At 39.2% G+C, this 24468-nt stretch overlaps 1 long non-coding RNA gene across 3 annotated transcripts; it reads right to left on the reverse strand.

Moving 5' to 3' along the window:
* Positions 1-290: 290 nt before the first annotated feature.
* LOC140714557 (uncharacterized) lies at positions 291-24176 on the reverse strand. Of its 3 annotated transcripts, none has more exons than XR_012095905.1 (5): positions 24075-24176; positions 23756-23841; positions 23554-23596; positions 6103-6215; positions 291-885 (listed from the first exon to the last, which is right to left on the reverse strand). It is a non-coding gene; the product is annotated as an uncharacterized lncRNA (long non-coding RNA). The 3 variants fall into 3 exon arrangements; XR_012095907.1 differs by lacking the exon at positions 291-885 and adding an exon at positions 2744-2953; XR_012095906.1 differs by lacking the exon at positions 291-885 and adding an exon at positions 3343-3604.
* Between the last annotated feature and the right edge of the window lie 292 nt (positions 24177-24468).

The raw sequence follows: 24468 nt of genomic DNA on the forward strand, positions 1-24468 counted from the left end.
TTTTGTTCTAGAGTATTAGAATCCTTGTGAACTTTAATGTTTGATGAATTGCTTCAAAATCTACAATCTCTAAGGGATTCTAGTTCTGGAAATACAGGCAGTCCCCGGGTTACGTACGAGTTCCGTTCCTGAGTCCGTCTTTAAGTCAGATTTGTAGGTAAGTCAGAACAAGTACATCTGGTATTATTTAGCATCAGTTTGTCAAACGTTTGTCTTACTATATAGTATATATTTTACCTTTCTATGCATATAAAACACAAGAAATATATGTATTCCAATAATTAACCCGCTGCGTTGCTTAGTAAAAATTGTAGCTTTCATCGGGGCAGGGCGTTTCACATGCTCCATTATTCTCACTTTATCCATTATCCTTTAAAATTGTTCCGATCGTTGACTGACTGTAGCCTAACACTTTTCCAATGACCGAAGGCGTTTCACCTCTTTCCAAATGCTTTATTATTTCCACTTTATTTTCAATCGTGATCGCTTCCCGTCAATGGAACAGAAACACTGCGGGCGGCGGGTCCCGACCTCTGCTGGCTCCCAAGGTCCGCTGGGTCCTAAGGACCACCACACTGAATTCCCCAGGTCCTGAAGTCCACCGCACTGAGACAGGCTAAATGGGACAAGGGGGGGCTGTGCTGGGTTTGGGTATTTGATCCTCCACAATATTCCACATGGGTATTTAAACTGGAAGTGGCAGTGTTTTCTTTACGAGGTCAAGTTGCAAGCTCGACATCAACCCAGCATGGGTGGTATGGGAGTCACTGGATCGACATCCACCCGGCACGGGAGCAGTCTGTCACTGGATCGAACTTGCTGATCTTACTGCGCCACCAGCTGACTGGAACGGAGGTGGGGGGGCCAGGGTCAGGGTGAACCTTACTAAGAAAAATTTAAGCCAAATACAAAGTTAAAACACTCAACACAGTGTCAAAGGCAATGACTTAAAATGGCGGACTGCGTTCTCCTTCCTTGGTTCATAAGTACGAGTTGTCCATAAGTTGGATGTTTGTAACTCGGGGACTACCTGTATATACTGTATAAAAAATTCTGTGTTCATTCAGCTTAATTCATACCTGTAATGTGCTGGAGGAGCTCAGTAGGTCGGGCAGCATCTATGGATGGAAATAAACAGTTAAGGTTTTGGGCTGAGACCCTTCGTCATCAGTCATGCTGAAGGGCCTCAGCTCGAAACATGTCTGTTTATTCCCATCTGTACAGTATATGCTACCTGTTGTGCTGAGCTCCTCCAGCACATTGCATGTATTGCTCTAGGTTTCCAGCATCTGCAGTATCTTGTGTCTAATTCATATAGTACCTACACTGCATTCAGCTCTTAACCATATTTTCCAATTTCCCATGTAATTTCTTATGACGTACTGAGACCATATAGTTCATTGAGTCTATGTCAAATCTCAGAGTAATCCCATCAATCCTATTCCTCCATAAAATTCTCTATTCTCTCTCACAGTCCCATAATACCTGATAATTCTTCTTCTAGATACATATTCAAGAGGCAACTTTACAGTAGAGAATGAACCTATTAACCAGCACAGCTTTGCAATATGGAGAGAAACTGGAGCACCTGGTTGAAACCCATGCAGTCAAAGGAAAGGTATGAAACTTCCATGCAGAATCCTGGATTAGGACTGAATTGGAGTTGCTGGTGCTGTGCTGCAACAGGAATGTTGTCTTGAAGTTTATTAAGTTAATTTTAAGTGCCTCTACAATGAATGTACTCCTGTCCAGCACTTCATATTTTAATACTACATATTAGTATAACTTCACCCTTTCTACTTCTGCTTCTTCCCCTCTGCCATCTGATTTCTAAATGGCCATTGATCCCATGAACACTGCCTCACTACTTTTTATTTCTGTTATTTTGCACTACTTATTTTAACTGATTAATATATATATTTAATGTAACTCAGTTTTTTCTCTATACTTATCGTGTATTTCATTGTACTGCTGCCGTAAAGTTAACAAATTTCATAACATATGCCGGTGATATTAAATCTGACTCTGTTTCTGATTCTGAGAATCCCAAGTCTTCAGACTTTCAAACCAAAATACTAAAGTTTTCTTTTATTTCCGCAGGTATCTCTAGCTCAAGCTCACTTATTTCCACTTATTTAGTTTGTGCTCTGTTTTAAGTTGAATTAAATGAGTTTAGACTTTCTAACATTTGTTCATTTCTAAATCTGTTCATTTGTGGAGACCAGCAGTAATTTGTTCTGCACTAACATACTATAGAGGGCCACATGCTGAAAGAAATTAATTAATCCTGGCATTTTGGACATGCTACATGTTATACTACTTAACATATCTAATAGGTATTTGAATCTGACTGCTTTTGGAGACACACTTTAAACATATTAAATAAACTAATTAATGACCTTAATGAAGTTACTAATTGTTTGGGGTTCGCTTACGAGGGAAGTGGAATTAGGTGGTGAATTGACATTGTGGTCAGTAGCATTCAGAAAATTTTACCCAATTAACTTAAATAAATACAATGCACAACTGTGCCAAAATACAGCATACAACAGACCATTCATATATCATCTGTTAAAAGAGAACATGTTTAACATAGACTTCTGGTAAAATGGCAATGCATGTAAACGCAGCGGCCTCTTGGGAGCAAACCAAAGGTGTTACGATCGAAAGACAATTCTACTCCAAGAACATTGGGCACTGCAGGGCTACTCCATCAGTGAACTGGTGTCAGTGGCGGAGACGGTTGAGGTATCAAAGGGATCGGCCAGGATGTTGCAGAAGGAGCCGGCCATGGTGTCAAATGGGCCAGTTAGGATACCAGGAAAGGAGCCAGTTGGGCTATCAGGGAGAAGCTTACCTGGCTGCAGGCTGTGTTGCTACTTTGAAGCATCAAAGTTGGTGCATTATAACCATGGGAGACTGTCTGGGCCATTTCACTTGCAATTGCAATAATCTGTTGGACCGTAATGATGCAAGTTATTGCAGGCCTGTTACCCTTGTCTGGTGGTGGGACAGACAATATGGGAGCTGTGTAGCCTTGGTTGTAGCAAGGCCTCAAGCCTATGACTTGCCTGCTGCTGAAACCAGGTGCAAAGACATGGATGTATTTCAGCAGGGATGGCCAACCTGTGGCGCATTGGATCATTAGAAGTGGCGCTTTGCACCCCAGTGATAATAAAAAAGTAAGCCTACTCATGCAGAAAGTATTAACCAAAAACCAATTTGTAGAAAAAAATCTATAATAGGAATTCAAGTAGCTTAAGGCTAGAAATGGGTTTTACTGAGAATAAATCTAAAACTCAGCAATTATTTTTAGCGATTTTATTATTTCGTGCACATCTTTTGGCGAATGTTATCTTCTTTCACATTAATCTGTTTTCAATTTTAAAAAGTCTAACGAGTCAAACTAGGAAAGGACTTTTGTTCTGCAGTTGTTCCATAACTGTTCAATACTTGTTTGATCTTGAGGCGCCAGGTGACTGCACCAGCGGTGCGTCGCAGGTTTTTGCCAGTCAGTATACAATTGACACTCGTGCTCTACGGAGTTGTGCTTTGTTCGTCCTTTGTGAACTTTTGCAGTTTTGTACTTTTTTGAAAATTAAGCCTTATTTTTACATTCAGTTACCCATCACAGTGCAAAAGAAAAGCAGAAAGTGATAGTAAGCGTGAATTCAATGAACAGTGGGAAAATGAGTTCTTATTTATAGCAGGTCCATCAGGGAAACCGTTGTGCATTGTTTGTGAAAACAATTTCTCACATAATAGAAGACATGATCTTAACAGACACTATAAAACACAACACCAGACTGAAATAGAAGGAAAACTGAAGCTAGTGCTTAGGTCTGAGTTACGGAAAGAATATGTGATTAAGAAAAAGGAAGAAATCAAAAGAAGACAAAATATATTTGTTAAAAGTCTCATTAGGGTAAGTAACACACACAAAATGCTGGTGGAACACAGCAGGCCAGACAGCATCTATAAGGAGAAGTACTGTTGACGTTTCAGGCCGAGCTTCTTTGTCAGGACTAACTGAAAGGAAAGATAGTAAGAGCTTTGAAAGTAGGAAGGGGAGGGGAAAATGCGAAATGATAAACGTATCAGAATGGGAATGGGACGTGGAATTAAAATGTGTGGCCACTGGGAGATCCTGCTTTCTCTGGCTGACAGAGCGTAGGTGTTCAGCGAAACGGTCTCCTAGTCTGCGTCGGGTCTCACCAATATATAAAAGGCCACACCGGGAGCACCGGACACAGTATACCACACCAGCCGACTCATAGGTGAAGTGTCGCCTCACCTGGAAGGACTGTCTGGGGCCCTGAATGGTGAATTTTAACGTCCCATTCCCATTCTGATATGTCTATCCATGGCCTCCTCTACTGTCAAGATGACGCCACACTCAGGTTGGAGGAACAACACCTTATATACTGGCTGGGTAGCCTCCAACCTGATGGCATGAACATTGACTTCTCTAACTTCCGTTAATGCCCCTCCTCCCCTTCTTACCCCATCCCTGATATATTTAGTTTTCTTCACCCTCCTTTTTTTTCTCTCTCTTTCTGCCCATCACTCTGCCTGTTCTCCATCTCCCTCTGGTGCTCCCCTCCCCCTTTCTTTCTCCCTAGGCCTCCCGTCCCATGATCCTTTCCCTTCTCCAGCTCTGTATCCCTTTTGCCAATCACCTTTCCGGCCCTCAGCTTCACCCCACCCCCTCCAGTCTTCTATCATTTTGCATTTTCCCCTCCCCCTCCTACTTTCAAATCTCTTACTATCTTTCCTTTCAGTTAGTCCTGACGAAGAGTCTCGGCCCAAAACGTCGACAGCGCTTCCCCTTATAGATGCTACCTGGCCTGCTGTGTTCCACCGGCATTTTGTGTGTGCTGCTTGAATTTCCAGCATCTGCAGATTTCCTCGTGTTTGATTAGGGTAAGTAATGTTTATCTTGTTTTTATATTAAATCAATGTATCATGTAAAATGCTAAATATGTCTATATTAACATATTTTTACACAAATTGAATGGGGGTACAAGAGTTGTATGGTGCATCTGAACTCATGTGTGAAAAAATTGACACAAGGAATGTAAAAGGTTGGCCACCCCTGCATTACAGCATAGCATCTGTGCTCGGCTGGGGCCTGGCTTCTCCCATAGGTGCTGCCCTCCTGTGTTCAAGGGGTGGATTGACAGGTTGGATTGGGTACGTCTGCGCACTGCCAGGAGACGGTACCATGGAATGCTGGACATTGTTGCTCAGGGTCTTGGGTTATATATACAGAGCAAACCTGTGTGTTTTGTTTATATATACAGTATGTTTTTTCCCGAGTGAATATGCATCTGCTCGCTATTTTGAATTATGTTACTTGCTATTTTTAATGTTTTTTTTAACCTTAGCCCCAGAGGAATGCAGTTTTGTTCAGCTGCATCTATGTATGGATGAATGATAATTAAACTTGATTGATTTGAACCCTCTCCATGTTTTTGCTGAGAAATGTTAAGCGAAACAATCTAAAATCTAATGATTCCTTTTTTAACTGTTTATAAAAGTATTTCGTTTTAATAATTTTTGAACGTGGGGGGGGGGGGGGAGCCTTTGCAATGACCACATTTCAATCATGGCATTGGTGTAAATTTAGGAAATTGCTGAGTGTCCTGTATATTATAGAGTGCCTGAGATCCAATGTCTCAAGTAACATGTGATATTATGTGTACTATTTGAGGGCTAAGACTCACGTAAATCCGGCACCACTTGGCAATGAGCCAGTGATATTTCACTTACACGCATTTGAGCTTAACGTCTCACATTACAGAATCAACATTTGTGATCAAATTTAAACTTAAGACGAAGGACTTAAGTTTATTTTCTCTTCACAAAATATTGTTTTGACCTCATAAGCATCAGATACCTTGATCAACTCTGCTGAACAAAAACCTGTACAGCAACTGTAATATAAAAAAGTAGCTAATTTACATATGCGTCTTTATTTAAAAAGACACTTTGAAATAATTTCCAATCAATGCTGCATTTTAATATTAAATTAAATGACTGGGATGTTTACATGAACAATTTACGATAAAATTAACAACATTAAGATAATACTGTGCATACCTTAGTAAATGATGATCGTACACCAAAACCCTCTGATGTTTTGTTGGATAACTTATATAGACAGAGCGCCTTGCTTGTTCAGCAGTCCAGTTCTGATTTGCTAGTTGGAAGGTCTGGCGAACAGATTTAGTTGTTAGAGCAACATCCATTTTCACATTTCAGGATAAAGTTAGAAAAGCAAAATCAGTCATTGGGTGTGGAACTCTTCAGCCTTTTAATTCCCACATTCTGGAACTAACCGCGAAAAGGAATCGTGTGCTAATTTTAACGCGGATGGTCTCCGTCGGATTAAATACATAATTTAGACTTTCTTGGTTAAAACGAAAGCGTTTTGCTATCCAGAACACTTACTTCACAAAAAATTGCATCGTACAAAGTTTAGTATATTTCAGAGCCAAGAGCAAAGCCAAGACATTTGCATATACCTTCTTGCATCAGTACAGTCTATATAGCTGTAGTAGTTGCGATTAGAGTATGGTAAGTTTTCCCATAAAAAGTTACTTCTCGTGAACAATGTATGGTTTCTCGTTCTCTGGCTAAACGTGCCAGTCGCAGCTCCATTTTAAACCTTGCTTCACCGAATTATTGGCACAGAATGGTATGTTACTGAAAATATGCGAAGGGTTATTTTCAGTGATCAGTAAACATGAGACTAGTTTACGCAAACAAAAATCACTTATCGTCTCATTACTGATCCCTCCCCACTATTAATTAAAACATTACATTTCAGAATGTGCCTTTTCCCTCAAGGGGTTGGCGGGAACAGACGGCAATCTGTTTCCACCGAAAAGAAGGAACGGCTAGTGCTTAGCACTTTCGTGTTTATTCGGTGCGTCAAAAATCAAATTTAGAACAATTTGTGAAAATACCGAGGAGAAAACTGCCAATATTTACAAATAAAAGAGATCTACCAGAAAAATACGATAATGAGCTCGACACTGTTTCCTCCAGTGTGAACAGAGCTCGACGTCTCAGAGCGCGAGTCGGGTTTTTAAAACATGAGGACAGACCATCTTTACTATCCAACCACGTTTACTTCAGACTACATATGAATCAGAATATGATGCACTGCACAATGCAGTCACAATAATATTACAAAATAAGCGGAAATATATACCTTAAATACAGCGTTCAAACCGTGTATGGCGGGAAAGGCGCCATAACGGCAACCGGGGATGACACGGAAATGCGCACACCCAGCAACGAGTGAGTGTGACCGTTCCCTCCTCACATGTCCTGAAAATGTCATCTTTTACCATAAAATGATGATTTCTAATTTTAGTCTCAACAAACCTGAGGGGGGAAAGGCAGGCATGCATTCTCACCTCATAATTCTGTATACATAGAAACCGAAAACCTACAGCACAGTACAGGCCCTTCGGCCCACAATGCTGTGCCGAACATGTACTTACTTTAGAATTACCTCGGGTTACCTACAGCCGTCTGTTTTTCTGAGCTCCATGTACCTATCCAGGAGTCTCTTAAAAGACCCTATCGTATCCACCTCCACCACTGTCGCTGGCAGCCCATTCCACAGACTCACCACTCTCTTGAGTCAAAAAAAATTACCCGTGACGTCTCCTCTGTACCTACTCCCCTGCACCTCAAACCTGTGTCCTCTTGTAGCAACCATTTCAGCCCTGGGAAAAAACCCCTGACTATCCACACGATCAATGCCTCTCATCATCTTATACACCTCTATCATGCCACCTCTCATTCTCCGTCGCTGCAAGGAGAAAAGGCCAAGTTCACTCAACCTATTCTCATAAAATATGCTCCCAATCCAGGCAACATCCGTGTAAATTTCCTCTGCACCCTTTTTATAGTTTCCACATCCATCCTGCAGTGAGGTGACCAGAACTGAGCACAGTACTCCAAATGGGGTCTGACCAGGTTCCTATATAGCAGTAACATTACCTCTCTGCTCTTAAACTCAATCCCATGGTTGATGAATGCCAATGCACCATATGCCTTCTTAACCACACAGTCAAACTGCACAGCAGCTTTGAATGTCCTATGGACTCAGACCCCAAGATCATTATGATCTTCCACACTGCCAATAGTCTTTTCTATTAATGCTATATTCTGCCATCATATTTGACCGACCAAAATGAACCACCTCACACTTTGGGTTGAACTCTATCTGCCACTTCTCAGCCCGGTTTTGCCTCCTATCAATATCCTGCTGTAACCTCCGACAGCCCTCCATACCTCTATGAAATCTCTCCTCATTCTCCTGCACTTCAGGGAATGAAATCCTAATCTATTCAAACTGCCCCTATAATTCAGGTCATCAAGTGCCGACAACATCCAAATTCTTTCAAACTTATTGATATCTTTTCAGTAGGTTGGTGACCAGAATGACTGCACCTACAATATAACAGGCACCTTGCAGGTCTTGAGGACTTATACACGCTAATTTACCTCAAACCAGCCAGCACCATCTCTTCCACAATCCAGATACGGTCCATGACCTCACTACGCTTTTGCCTCAGTTCTGTAGTCTCTGTGTCTGACTCCTGTGTAAATACAGATGCAAAAAAATTTAAGATATCCTCCATTAACCAATAGTTGAATTAACTAATCTACTTAATGCAATAAGTATGTATTGAAATAAACAGTAAATGCCATTGATCTAAAACAGGAGAAGACCATCAGAAAATATTGATGTTCCTTCTACCATTTTCAATTATAAAGATAATTATGCTCCTTTATTTATTCATTGTACTGACTTAGGCTGGAAAGAACTGGTGAAATAGTGGTGGTTTCTTTTGCAAACATTTTCTTATTTATTTCTATAATCGAAGAGTGTACATTCAAATATTTTTAATGCTTCTAAACTAAATGATTGCATATCTTCCCAAATGTAACTTAGACAATATTCAGCCTTATCTTACTCTTGGACACATTCCTTCATTACAATTTAATTATTTATGGAGATAGGTTTCTAGGTCTCCCTTCCATTGCAATGCTTGGTTTTGGTGATCTTGTTTCCTCAGAAAGACATGTGAAATTTCTTTTTAAAAACAATACTAAATAATTAAATGAGAAATTTGTATTGTAAATTGACATAGTTGGTGACATAAAAGCTAAATAAAATGCTGTTAAAGCTGGAAATTTGAAAACAAAGCAGAAAATTATGGAAATGTGGAACTGCAAACGATGGAAATCTGGAACGACAGATAACCTGCAGATGTTTAGCTCATTAAATAAAGCCAGTGGAAAGAGAAAAACCAGTTAATACATCAGGAAATACCTTTCTTGAGAACTGAAAATTGAGAAGGAAGTATAATTAAGAAAGTAGAGGTGAATAGAAGAGGACAAAATGAGTATCTGTGGTAGGATGGAGACTAAACTAATCCAGTTTACATAAATGGTATTGGAATTGGTACTGGTACTGTGAAAAAGACAATGGTGAAATTTATACCTGATATGGTGGAAGTGTAACTAGAAGGATGTAGTGAAGTCAAAGGAGAAATAAACTACATAGTAATGAGATGTAAGATGTAGTTAACAGCAGTTTTTGTAAGTCTGAAATAAAGGGGAATGCTGGAAATATTCAGTACTCAGGTAGCACTACTAGAGAAAGAAACAGCAAACTGTCTCTATTTCTTTTGGCCACTTAAAAAGAATGGTAGCTGCTGGAAACAAAGACCATATGGGATTCCACCTTAGTACCAATCAGTACTAAGAGAAAAATCAGATAATAATATTGTAGAATGAAAAGTAACTTTCTTCAAGTTGACAGATTTTATCCATCTAGTGCATCAAGTTGTTGTTGTTTCTTTTCTTTAGCACTTGCGTCTGTTTTTTTACGAGGCTGAGTTGATAGCTCGATGCTCAACCCAGTATGGATGGTAAGTGTGCAAGGAGCTGCATCAAAATTATTATAGAATATACTAGCTCAGAGTTTAGGAGTTAACATATTGGTGAGTCTACAAGACTGACTTGCTAACTAGAAGCAGAATAGTCATAATCATTGATTTGCTGATTGGTAAGATTTAAAGAGTGGTGTGTCACAGTGATTGATACTAGATACAGATTTATTTATCACATATACTTTGAAATATACAGTGAAATGTGTCATTTGCATTTACAACCAACACAGCTGAGGATGTGCTGGTGGTAGCCTGTAAGTGTCGTCACACATCCTGCTGCCAACAGAGCATGCCTACATTGCTTGGCAGAACAAAAACAAACACAAAATAAACTGTATACAACAAGCAACAAATTAAAAACAGCAAAGCAAGCCCCTTTTCTCTTTCCCACTTACCCACACACATGGATAGACCACCAACCCAGGACAGGCCTTCAGTCTCCAGTCTCCAGGCTTTGGTGAATAGGTTCCGAATTCCGGACTTCTGATTGCTATTCGGGATTTGATCTTTGGTATCAGCCCCTAGGTTAGGCAATGATAGGACCCTGAGCTACAGGGTCAAATTACAGGTGTGACAACTCACTAGCCCTTGTGCCTCTTGCAACCCACAGACCTGGGACAACCCGACAGCCACCAATGTTCTTTGTTACCCATCCACATTGCTGGCTTTCGAGTGTGAAGCGAAGGCCTGGAATCCAGATGTCCCTCATCACTCATCCATGTTGCTGGACATTGATCATAGAGTGCAGAATGAAAGCTTGACCTCTAAATCCTTCACATGCCTGTCCCTAAACTCTAACCTGACCGCTAACTCCTCCACATCACTGTCCCTAAACACTAACCTGACCTCTAACTCCCCTCTCGGTCTCAAAAACTATGCTTACAAACTTAAAAAAAAAACTAAGTCTGAGCAATCTTAAAAGGGCTTCAAGATTTACAATTTATATACATGATTTGGTTGAAGACACCAAAATATGGTTGCTAAATATGAAGATGACATAAAGATAGGCAGGCAGATAAGTTGTGAACAGTATTAAAGGATAGTTTAAGGCAATACAGGTTATGTCAGTGAGCAAGGATCTGGAAAAAGAGTAAATTGTTTTGTTCATCCGGAAAATAATTCTTGAAATGGTGAAATTTCGCAGTGCTCTAACAAAGAAATATAAAAATCACGTGGCTACTATAAAGATACAAAGATTAATGAGGAAAGCTAATAAAGCATTATTTCTTATTTAAAGGTATTGTAGAATGCTTCAGTTTCAAGAAACCAAATGGGCTGGTCAGAAATATTTCAAGTCAATAGTGATTTCTCCATAATCTTCCTTTAAATATTCAATAAGGAAAAAACAAACAATGCAACTCCAACAAAGAAAGATTCAATGAGAGAGCTATGAGTTTGAAATGTTTATTGCCAACAGCACAGCCTGGGCAATATGTGCCGTGCATTCACCATACTTGCACTGGCAAGTTTCAGAAAGGTCAGAAAAATCTCTATGCAATGCTAAATATGAATAAATTCAGTTGCATTGCTCTGAATGCGTATCTAACAAGTTCCTAGCACAAGTTTCCCTGGTGGTTTCTTGATCACGGTCTGACATGCTTGGGTAAATTTGGCATGCTTTTTCAAAACAGTAACATTTTTTGCAGAAATGGCACCCACAGTTCCACAGTTCTCCAGTTCTCACATTCATTTTTTTTTTGCATTTCTTTCTAGTTTACTTTCATTCTAATATTTCCCATTTTATCACTGTCTTGGTAATGATGCTGATTTTCAAAGTGCTCACAGTTTTCAGGTATGCTGCTATAGTCCAGCCACTTCAAGGTTCTATGTGTTGTGCATTCAAAGGTGACCTTCTAAACACCACCACTATGATGTGTGGTTATTGAGTTATTGCTGCCTTCCTGTCAACTTGAATCAGTCTGGCCATTCTCCTCTGACCTCACTCATCAATGAAGCATTTTTGCCCAAAGAACTACTGCTCACTGGATATTATTTTTTGTTTCCTGCACCATTCTCTGTAAACTCTGAAGACTGTTGTGTAGGAAAATCCCAGGAGATCAGCAGCTTGTGAGATAGTTAAACCATACCATCTGATACCACCAATCATTCCATGGTCAAAGTCACTTAGATCACATTTTGTCCACATTCTGAAGTGTGGTCTGAACAACAAATGAATCTCTTGACCACATCTGCATGTTTATAATGCATTGAGCTGCTGCCACATGATTAGCTGATTAACAAGCAGGTGTACGTGAGTACTTAATAATGTGGCCACTGATCCTAGCAGTTGTGGCACAGTAATCACCATTTTCTACAATCTCAAAATCCTAACCCTCAAATACCATTTCATGTAATTAAACTGTGTTATACTTATCGCTGAATATTTAAATAACATTCTGAATGTGCTGGGCATGAAAAATACATTCATAAGGTATGTGAACACAGGACCCTCAAAATAATTATCTTATTTTCAGATCTAATATATCAAGTGCCCTACAATTGTTACATCCAAACCATTTTCAATACCATTGGAGTGGTAGATGAAAGATGTGCTTCAGGTTATTCAAATAACCAAAGCATTTTAATAATTCTAAATGTTAAGATTGTAATTAAAATACAGCTAAGCTGACTTTTGCTCATGAATAGCTCACTCAAGTTCTTTGTAATCTGACATCAAATGAAACATAACATCATGAATTCAAGGAGATAAAGCAAAAAATAAAGAGCACTCTATTTAATAATGAACTCACTTTAAAATAAACATTACTTCATCAATTATTGACATATGCAGAATCAAAGCCAAGAACATAATACCCTTATTTGCAACTCATGAGCAAATAAATGAACCATATTACTCCAGAAAAAAATAACTTATTTGATCATGTACACTAATACACTATATTATATTTTCATTAAAATAAAAGAAGTATTCATTCCTGCCAACAAGTAACTGTTATATGCAATCATATTTTATGTATTCTAGTTCTGGAGATTTACAAGGCAGGTGTTTTTAATACAGGTTTAATACGGGTTTAGAAATAGTAAGATAGTGCATGGCTGAAGATATGGTGCAGGAGGGAGGGCTTCAGATTTATAGATAATTGGGCAGTTTTCCAGGGAAGGTGGGACCCGTTCTGGCAGGATGGTTTACATCTGGACTGGAGGGGGACAAATATTCTTGCAGGTGGGTTTGCTAGAGAGGCTCCAGTGGATTTAAACTAGATATAAGGGGGGAGTAGAACCAGAGTGTAGGGACAGATGTATGGGAGAAGGAAGAAAAAGAAGACAGTAAAGTTGTTTGCACTGTTAGAGATAAACAGAGAGTAAGAGGTGGAGAATTTCTTAAATACATTTATTTTAATGCTAGGAGCATTGTAAGAAAGGTGGATGAGTTTAGAGCATGGATTGATACCTGGAAATATGATGTTGTAGCTATTAGTGAAACATGGTTGCGGGGGGGGGGTGTGATTGGCAACTAAATATTCCTGGATTTCGTTGCTTCAGGTGTGATAGAATCGGAGGGACAAAAGGGGGAGGTGTTGCATTTCTTGTTAGAGAAAATATTACAGTGGTGCACTGGCAGGATAAATTAGAGGGCTCGTCTAGGGAGGCTAATTGGGTGGAATTGAGGAATGGGAAAGGTGTAGTAACACTTATAGGGGTGTATTATAGGCCACCTAATGGGGAGCGAGAATTGGAGGAGCAAATTTGTAAGGAGATAGCAGATATTTGTAGTAAGCAAGGGTTGTGATTGTGGGAGATTTTAATTTTCCACACATAGACTGGGAAGCCCATTCTGTAAAAGGGCTGGATGGTTTGGAGTTTGTAAAATGTGTGCAGGATAGTTTTTTGCAGCAATACATAGAGGTACCGACTAGAGAAGGGGCAGTGTTGGATCTCCTGTTAGGGAATGAGATAGGTCAGGTGACGGAGGTATGTGTTGGGGAGCACTTCGGGTCCAGCGATCACAATGCCATTAGCTTCAATGTAATTATGGACAAGGACAGGACTGGTCCCAGGGTTGAGATTTTTGATTGGAGAAAGGCTAACTTTGAGGAGATGCAAAAGGATTTAGAAGGAGTGGATTGGGACAATTTGTTTTATGGGGAGGATGTAATAGAGAAATGGAGGTCATTTAAAGGTGAAATTTTGAGGGTACAGAATCTTTATGTTCCTGTTAGGTTGAAAGGAAAAGTTAAAAGTTTGAGAGACCCATGGTTTTCAAGGGATATTGGAAAGTTGGTCGGAAAAAGAGAGAGATCTACAATAAATATAGGCAGCATGGAGTAAATGAGGTGCTCGAGGAATGTAAAGAATGTAAAAAGAATCTTAAGAAAAAATTAGAAAAGCTAAAAGAAAATATGAGGTTGCTTTGGCAAGTAAGGTGAAAATAAATCCAAAGGGTTTCTACAGTTATATTAATAGCAAAAGGATAGTGAGGGATAAAATTGGTCCCTTAGAGAATCAGAGTGGACAGCTATGTGTGGAGCCAAAAGAGATGGGGGAGATTTTGAACAATTTCTTTTCTTCGGCATTCATTAAGGAGAAGGATATTGAATTGTGTAAGGTAAGGGAAACAAGTAGGGAAGTTATGGAAACTATGATGATTAAAGAGGAGGAAGTGCTGGCGCTTTTAAGGAATATAAAAGTGGATAAATCTCCGGGTCCTGACAGGATATTCCCTAGGACCTTTAGGGAAGTTAGTGTAGAAATAGCGGGAGCTCTGACAGAAATATTTCAAATGCCATTAGAAACGGGGATGGTGCCGGAGAAGTGGCTGGATGGGAGATGCCAGAGAGTAGTGGTGGATAATTGTTTGTCAGGTTGGAGGCCAGTGACTAGAGGTGTGCCTCAGGGATCTGTACTGGGTTCAATGTTGTTTGCCATATAAATTAATGATCTGGATGATGGGGTGGTAAATTGGATTAGTAAGTATCAGATGATACTAAGATAGGTGATGTTGTGGGTAATGAAGTAGTTTTCAAAGCTTGCAGAGAGATTTAGTCCCGTTAGAAGAGTGGGCTGAAAGATGGCAGATGGAGTTTAATGCTGATAAGTGTGAGGTGCTACATTTTGGTAGGAATAATCCAAATAGGACATATATGGTAAATGGTAGGGCATTGAAGAATGCAGTAGAACAGAGTGATCTAGGAATAATGGTGCATAGTTCCCTGAAGGTGGAATCTCATGTGGATAGGGTAGTGAAGAAAGCTTTTGGTATGCTGGCCTTTATAAATCAGAGCATTGAGTATAGGAGTTGGGATGTAATGTTAAAATTGTACAAGGCATTGGTAAGGCCAAATTTGGAGTACTGTGTACAGTTCTGGTCACTGAATTATAGGAAAGATGTCAACAAAATAGAGAGAGTACAGGGAAGATTTACTAGAATGTTACCTGGGTTTCAGCACCTAAGTTATAGAGAAAGGTTGAACAAGTTTGGTCTTATTCTTTGGAGCGTAGAAGGTTGAGGGGGGACTTGATAGAGGTATTTAAAATTATGAGGGGGATAGATAAAGTTGACGTGGATAGGCTTTTTCCATTGAGAGTAGGAGAGATTCAAACAAGAGGACATGAGTTGAGAGTTAGGGGGCAAAAGTTTAGGGGTAGCACGAGGAGGAACTTCTTTACTCAGAGAGTGGTAGCTGTGTGGAACGAGCTTCTAGTAGAAGTGGTAGAGACAGGTTCGATATTGTCATTTAAAGTAAAATTGTATAGTTATATGGACAGGAAAGGAATGGAGGGTTGTGGGCTGAGTGCAGGTCGATGGGACTAGGTGAGAGTAAGCGTTCCGCATGGACTAGAAGGGCCGAGATGGCCTGTTTGCGTGCTGTAATTGTTATATGGTTATATGATTACAGGGAATGGTAGAAAGTGAAATGCATTGCAAAGGAAGTGGTGGAAGCAGATACAATAGCAACACATAAGAGGCATTTCATAAAACACAGGGAAACACAAGGAATGGAAGAATATAGACTACATGCTGGTAGGTGGCAATAATTGGCATTATGATCAGCACAGACACCATGGAGCAAAGGGCCCATCCTTGTGCTATGCTGTACTGCTCTGTACTCTACATTCTAACAGTCCGATGCCATGAGCGGGATTTGGAAATTGCACATTTGAAGAAGTGATGCTCTATTTGAGCAAGCCAGATAGGAAAAGACTTGACATACTGAAGTGACTGTTCTGTTTGCATAAACAAAAGGCTCTACTTGAAAGAAACGATCAGGAGGGTGGGAACACCAGATGAGAGAATCAGTTGGACAGTTGAAATAAATAAATTATTCTGGAAATCCTGTTCCCTATGCCATTGGCATACTTCTTGAAATTGGCCTGTTCATTATTTTAAGACTAAAGCCCTGAGAGAATGACATCTTGTAAATAAATCCTTCTAATTTTGAAAAGAATTATAGCTTTGAACAGAGGTAACATTTTAATTTCCCATACTTCTCTTTTGCATTTTCAAACATTCATAAATTCAAACCATTTTAATCAAATATCTTGGAACAATGTTTTATTGTAATGTGTTTCTTTGAAATGAGTTCTAAATTTTAAAGTAGTTAGCCAGCCCTCATATACAGATATCACCCTGGATACTTCTTTTTCATTTTGATCGGTCAAGGACCAGAAATTCCCATATCAAGATGCCCTCCCTAAACAGTAGAAGGAACAGATCACCTAACAACTACCCAGACAACTTTGAGATCCACCAACTCTGTCATCTGCAGAAGGATAATGTCCTGTTCAGCCACTTCAGAACCCAGAGAACTAGAGTGGCAGTGAGTCATTCTTGATATAGAGAGGCTGCCTAAGATGAAGGCCTATGTATGTAAACCACAATGTTGCAGGTTCTCAGGCCAATTTACTTTACACAGGCTCATCAGGGCATGCTACTCATGACTAGAAGGCAGATTAGCTGTTTTCACACCTTCAAGGCTTTAAAGCCACCTTGGTACTCCTGCAGTATGATTTCAAGTGATATACTTACACTAAAACTGCAATCTTATATGAAACTTCAGTTTTCTCAAAGAATTTTAGTCATCAACAGTCATTAAGATATTTGGTATAAAATATTGGCAATTTATCCTCAGGATGTAAAAATCTCCAAATTTCTGAAACTACAGAATCAACCATAAAGGAATTGATAAAAGAAGCAGGTGCCTGGTTAGACATAGATCTATCATATAACCATATAACAATCACAGCACGGAAACAGGCCGTCTTAGCCCTTCTAGTCCGTGCCGAACGCTTACTCTCACCGAGTCCCACCTAACTGCACTCAGCCCATAACCCTCCATATATCCTATCCACTGAGGGATTTAAGCAGCAGTTAAAATCCCCACCCATTATCAACATATAATCATTTAAATTAGGAAGGGATGTAAATAAATACTTAAAAAATTCAGGACAATCAATATTTGGAGCATAAACATGAAACTATAACAACTTTTTTGTCAGAAAGTAGGCCAGTAATTAGCAAAAATCTACCATTCGGATCTGAAATTGTTATACAAATAGAACCAACTAATATTAAATCTTAAATGCCATTTAACAGTGTAAGCAACATAACAAGTGCTGATTGTCAAGAATAATTACGTAGTCGTAAGTAGATTATAATATCCTTAACACAAAGTAAAGTTTCAAATCCAAGAGCTTTCTTTGTTTTATCTGTTTCATCTGAAGTTTGATAAATGAGTTTAATGTATTCATAATTTAAACTAAATCAGGAACAAAATGTTCCTTTTCTCATGTTCATGTTGAAATGATATTAATATCCTGAATAATGTATTCAGTATATGTGATCATTTATAAATAAGAATGACATAATCACTACTAAAAGTAAATACTATTTTTTATAAATTACTATAAATTGCACATTGTATGTTTAGACAGAAACATAACATAAAGACTTACTCATGTATATGAAGGATGTAAGTGATAAAGTCAATTCAGTTCAATGCAGACAGAATGCTAAAGAAACTCAGCAGGCCAGGCAGCATCTATGGAAATAGTACGGTTGGTATTTCGGGCCAAGACACTTCAGGTCCTGCCGAACGATCTTAGACCGAAATATCAACAGTACTTTTTTTCCATAGATGCTGCCTGACCTGCTGAGTTCCTCCAGCATTTTGTGTGTGTTGCTTGGATTTCCAGCATCTTCAAATCTTCTCTTGTTTACAACTAGAAGAAAATGTTATTTTTCAATCTTAATTGAACAACAATATTTCAATGACTTAGAAATATGCTCAATTAACCTTTGCTTCATTTTAGATGACAACAGAGTAGTCTCCCTAAATGGACTCTACTCAGAGATTTACTGCTATCCACAAGTAAAGGTTGGCAGTGAATTTCTATCTAAAGGTCAGACTGCTCAGTAGCTAGGGTTGTTAAGAGTTAATCTAAAATATATGTGTAACTATATTTAGAACTGCATGTGAGTACAGATCCTGTTGTACTTTGTTGCCCTTACCAGGTAAAATTTTGAGAAACTTTTTAGGGTGGTCATCTATGTTAATTAAAAAAGAACCAAAGAGCACTTATTTGCTGCATTGGATATTGCTGAATCTGAATGTCTTGAATGCTTTTTCACTGGCTCACTATGCAGGCAACGTGTACAATGCATATTGTACTGACTGCGTATGAAAAACTATCCCTTTCTGAATCTGTTCAAACCACTAAACAAACAGCTGGAGTTTGGAGACAAAATATGAGGACAATAGATGGGGGCAGAAAAACAATGGCCAGTAGAACCAGGTTGGAAGCAGATAGGATTAGGAAAGGGGTGACAGCCAGTAGATGAAATGTGTGGGTAGTAGGTGTGTGAAACTCAGAAAGGGAGGGGTTGGGCCTACATCAATCATCTGCCTGCCTCTCTCAACTCCATCCACCCCCCTCCCCCATTCCAGGCTCAATCCTTTATCCGTCTTTGGTTCAGCAACCACAAGTGTACCATTTCCCATCTGCTCTTTCTAATGGCTATCTTCCCTCTCCATCCCAATTCCTGATACAGGGTTTCATCCCTAAATGTCAAGAATTCATTTCTCCCTCCAGATGCTGTTTGACCTGTTGAGTTTCTCCAGCAGTTTGCTTGTTACTCCAAATTTCAACATCTGCAGTATTATTTGCCTTCATAACATGCAATCATTACATTTTACTTCCTTATGGTGTTCTTCAAGACTCACTGCCTACATACTCTTGAAAAGTCAAGGGGGTGAATGTTGGCACAACACACTGCCTGGACCAAGCTACTTACTGGGGTATCTAATGAAGGTTGAATTGATGAGAATGGTGGGCAGGAAGTTAAATACCATCAATCAACAACAAAACTGATATCAGGAAAATATCTCAAACACTATTTTTTATTCTTTTTAAATAGTATAAACAAATACTAATCCAAGTCAGTTTGAGGAATTATCATGATTTGATGCAAATTTTGAAAATATGTTACTTTTCCTTAAAAATCTTTAAGGTTCTCTGAAGCAGAAGATACATCATCAGGATCTCAGGTGTGCCAGGAGAAAGCCTGAAGGAATCTTCAGGACAATCATATTGATCAGTTCCATATTTATTTTTAACATATATTTAAATATTACATTATGTTGTTAATTTCTGTTTGCAATTGCTTCTGTTTTGCAGGCAAACTAAAGCACCAGGGAGGGGAGAAAGAGACCTTGGTATCACAGAGGGAATCAAAGATGTACAGAACAGCTTAAGGAACTCAGGGGGCGGCTCGAGGAAGAAACAAAGGGCTAAAATGTTTCAATCTATCAGCTATGTTAATGCTAGAATAAACTCTTTACAAGAATATAAAATGACTATGAACTTATATTGTAGCCATGAGAAATTCTAGAATATGGTCAATGGATTCAAATTACATGTAACACATATTTATTTTCATCTTTTTTTTCATACTTGCACTGCAGATTCAATCTACAAATTTATTATTTTTGTTACTTTTTTGTTTTGAGCCTTTGTTCTAGAAGATTCACCATGAGTCCTGAAAATCAATATACAATGTGAAGAATTATTTCCCCATAACAGCTGTTACTATTTTTTTTTACTTAATCCAAATACAGCTTTTATAAAACTTTTGGTATTATAATGTTATGACTCTTTGTTCCCCTCTTATATGCTAAAAGAAGAAATGTGTTTTCACATTGAGTCACAAACATTTTTGAGTAAAAATTGTAATTAATAGCTCTGAGGCAGTATACTCCAAATCCTTAAACCAACATCTTATGATTCCTGAAAAACGTCTGCTCTAAAACACAGGCAGCTTTCCTGCTTCCGCAAACACTAGGGCCTTAACAGTCAAAGAAGATCAATGAGGCTTAAAAATTAGTTGAATCGAATTTGTGGAATACTGCCCACAGTTTCAAACAGAACTGCCAGCTTCTGTCCACCAGTGCGATTGTGGAATTACCAAACTTCATGCCGAAGAGTTATGAAACTTTTCCTGATGTACTCAAGTAGGAAATTAAGTCTTTTCCCTATTCTTAATCCTGGAGAAATCTTCCAATGAATTAGTGCTAATTTAAATAAGTAATATTGTATGAATTACATGAAAAAAATTGGATTAACAATATATGGTTTTAAGAATTCTTATATGTATTTAAATATTTTAGTTCAGTTTTCATGGGCAACATTTGGACACTTCAAGGCAGAGATTTAGTGAAATCATTTAGACAATAGACAATAGATGCAGAAGTAGACCATTTGGTCCTTTGAGCCTGCACCGCCATTTTGAGATCATGGCTGATCATCTACTATCAATATCCGGTCCCTGCCTTGTCCCCATATCCCTTGATTCCCCTATCCATTAGATACCTATCTAGCTCCTTCTTGAAAGCATCCAGAGAGTTGGCCTCCACTGCCTTCCGAGGAAGTGCATTCCAGACCCCCACAACTCTCTGGGAGAAGAAGTTTTTCCTTAACTCTGTCCTAAGTGACCTACCCCTTATTCTCAAACCATGCCCTCTGGTACTGGACTCTCCCAGCATCTGGAACATATTTCCTGCCTCTATCTTGTCCAATCCCTTAATAATCTCCTTAATTCCAGCGTGTACAAGCCCAGTCTCTCTAACCTCTCTGCGTAAGACAGTCCTGACATCCCAGGAATTAACCTTGTGAATCTACGCTGCACTTCCTCTACAGCCAGGATGTCCTTCCTTAAGCCTGGAGACCAAAACTGTACACAATACTCCAGGAGTGGTCTCACCAGGGCCCTGTACAAATGCAAGAGGATTTCCTTGCTCTTGTACTCAATTCCCTTTGTAATAAAGGCCAACATTCCATTAGCCTTCTTCACTGCCTGCTGCACTTGCTCATTCACCTTCAGTGACTGATGAACAAGGACTCCTAGATCTCTTTGTATTTCTCCCTTACCTAACCTTACACCATTCAGATAATAATCTGCCTTCCTGTTCTTACTCCCAAAGTGGATAACCTCACACTTATTCACATTAAACGTCATCTGCCAAGTATCTGCCCACTCACCCAGCCTATCCAAGTCACCCTGAATTCTCCTAATATCCTCATCACATGTCACACTGCCACCCAGCTTAGTATCATCAGCAAATTTGCTGATGGTATTCTCAATGCCTTCATCTAAATTGTTGACGTAAATCATAAACAGCTGTGGTCCCAATACCGAGCCCTGTGGCACCCCACTAGTCACCACCTGCCATTCTGAGAAACACCCATTCACCGCTACCCTTTGCTTTCTATCTGCCAACCAGTTTTCTATCCATGTCAATGTCTTCCCCCCGATGCCATGAGCTTTGATTTTACCCACCAATCTCCTATGTGGGACCCTATCAAATGCCTTCGGAAATTCAAGGTACACTACATCCACTGGATCTCCCTTGTCTAACTTCCTGGTTACATCCTCGAAAAACTCCAATAGATTAGTCAAGCATGATTTACCTTTGGTAAATCCATGCTGGCTCGGCCCAATCCTATCACTGCTATCTAGATATGCCACTATTTCATCCTTAATAATGGACTCTAGCATCTTCCCCACCACCGACGTCAGGCTGACAGGTCGATAGTTCTCTGTTTTCTCCCTCCCTCCTTTCTTAAAAATTTCACCAACAACAGATGCAAACCTAGAGATGGTGTCTGAGCTGTACTTAGCCACATAGCTATGAGTATAGTGAGAGTAGAGTGATGGGCTAAGCAGATACCTTTGAGGTACAGTATGCCTGTGCTGACTGTCAGTGAAGAGATGTTACTACCAATCCATACTTAACAGCAGCCTGACACGTGTTTTGCTATTGTCTTGGTGCTTCAGACATTTATTATCATCATCATGGCTCCTGGCAGCTCCCAGTCTGTATCATCTTCAAACTTGTAAACTGTATTATACAGTTAAGTTTAAATTATTATTACATGTTAACAAAAGCTGTGGTCCTAATAGCAATTGTTTCCGCTTAGCAAACTGTCACTTCATGGACTTCCATTTTGGTGACAAGCAGATTGTGTCACACATTATCATAAATCCTGTTTGAAGTCCTTATACACAAAATCAACTCTATTTTCACCATTAACCCTTCATCAAAAAGTTATCAACTTATTTGGACAACATACATCATAAATAAATTCATGCTAATTTTTGTTCCTGAATATTTTTTCAAGATCTCTCCCTAGCAATGAGATGACAAAAGTCATCATTTTCTAACAAGGGTATAACATTTGCAGCCTTCCATTTTTTGGGCACCATCCCCAAATTTATTAGTATTTAAAAGATTATGCCCAGGACCTCTGCAATTTATTCTCTTCCTTCTCTCTGTAGGGAAGGCTGTATTTCATCTGGATAAGCTCATCCTCCCAGTACTGCCTTTTCATCAACTTTTAGCATACCTAGCTCACGTAGAGTTACATCTCAGTCATACTATTGTTATTGAGATATCAGCACTATCTCCATTCTGGGTGAAGACTTAAATGAAATAGTAATTCAGTAGTTCACCCATCACCCCATCTTCCTCAACTCCTTGTAAAAATTTCCTTTTATTTGGTATCTGGTTGGCCCTTCCTCTGCTCCTTATATTCCCTTTATGCTTTTGCAGTCTTTTTCAGTGCCCTCTCTTTGAAGAACATGTTGAATATGGAAACATTTTCAAACATACTTATAACGTTCTTTAATCTTCATCCGGTCCAAGCCCCGTGCTGTCCGATATAATTAATAATGATATGGTACCTTTAATAGTTAACATTTATAGGATTTTGGATTTTTGCCAAAAAAGGCAGTTTTATTTGCTATGTTGTACTAAGACGAAGACTACCGTATCACATTTACAAGTCTATGGAATTACCTGCTGCATATTATTTGTACGCACAGACACTGCGGGTAGCGGAAAGGGACCACGTTACCGCCACAAACAAGAAAAAATCTGCAGATGCTGGAAATCCAAGCCAGACACACAAAATGCGGGAGGAACTCATGCATTTATGGAAAAGATTACTGTCGACACCATGGGCCGAGACCCTTTATCAGGATTGGCCGCCATTTATTTACATCTAACATTGTCCCGCTTTAATAAATATTGATTTAATTATAGAGTCTTATACTCACGTATCCATTGTATCAACTGTAAATAAGGAACACGCTCTGCAGTCTGTTCGGAAGAATACACAAAGTGCATACAAGGCATTTGAGAAGGACAACTAATTCTGGAATTTCCGAATCAACAGTCTACAATACAGTTGACTTCCATTGCTTATATTTGGAAAAGAAATCATTAGCATTTCCAATTGAGATGATCTAATGTTGTTACCTGTTATACAATGTATATTACATTCGACCACGTTTGGCTTCTGGTAATTTGATTGATTCTGCCTTACCTAAAGATGGGAACAGCATCTACAACAACAAAGAGGAATCGCCCATGATTACTAAAATTGAGAGACGGTGTTTGCAAAATAATTTCATTTCATCGAAGCCAGTTCCTAAATAATATATCTCGCATGGTTGCAGAATATCATTGCAAAGGAGAAACAGGGACGTTTCACAGCGTTTAGACATCATCAAATATCTAAATATCTAATTCACAATACGGAACTTTTTTTGCTATATAACTATAATGTCATAAATACCCGAGTGAAGCACATCGTGAAGGAAGAGACCCGCCAGAAGCCTCCGATGTTCTGTCAGACGACATATATACTCCACTTTTTTTTCTTGCCAGCGCAGGTCCAGTCCCTATTTGGTGCTTGAGAAGTCTTACGTGTGGATTTGGTTATTGGATTAACTGTCGTTTTCTCACATCAGGATAAATTTAGAGAAGCTCAGTCAGTAGTTTTAAGTGGAATTCTTCGGTCACTGATACCATCAATGTGCTGAGATTAGACTGCGTACGGCAAACACATGCCATCTTTTCTGATTTAAGCAACTTTCACCTATTGAACATTCGGACTGCGCGCTCTGTATCAGCAAAAAGTGCAAACAAGAGTCGTTTAATTCACCCCCCCCCCCCACATTCCATCGTTA

Source organism: Hemitrygon akajei, chromosome 22, assembly GCF_048418815.1.
Source record: "Hemitrygon akajei chromosome 22, sHemAka1.3, whole genome shotgun sequence".
Taxonomy (NCBI): Eukaryota; Metazoa; Chordata; class Chondrichthyes; order Myliobatiformes; family Dasyatidae; genus Hemitrygon; species Hemitrygon akajei.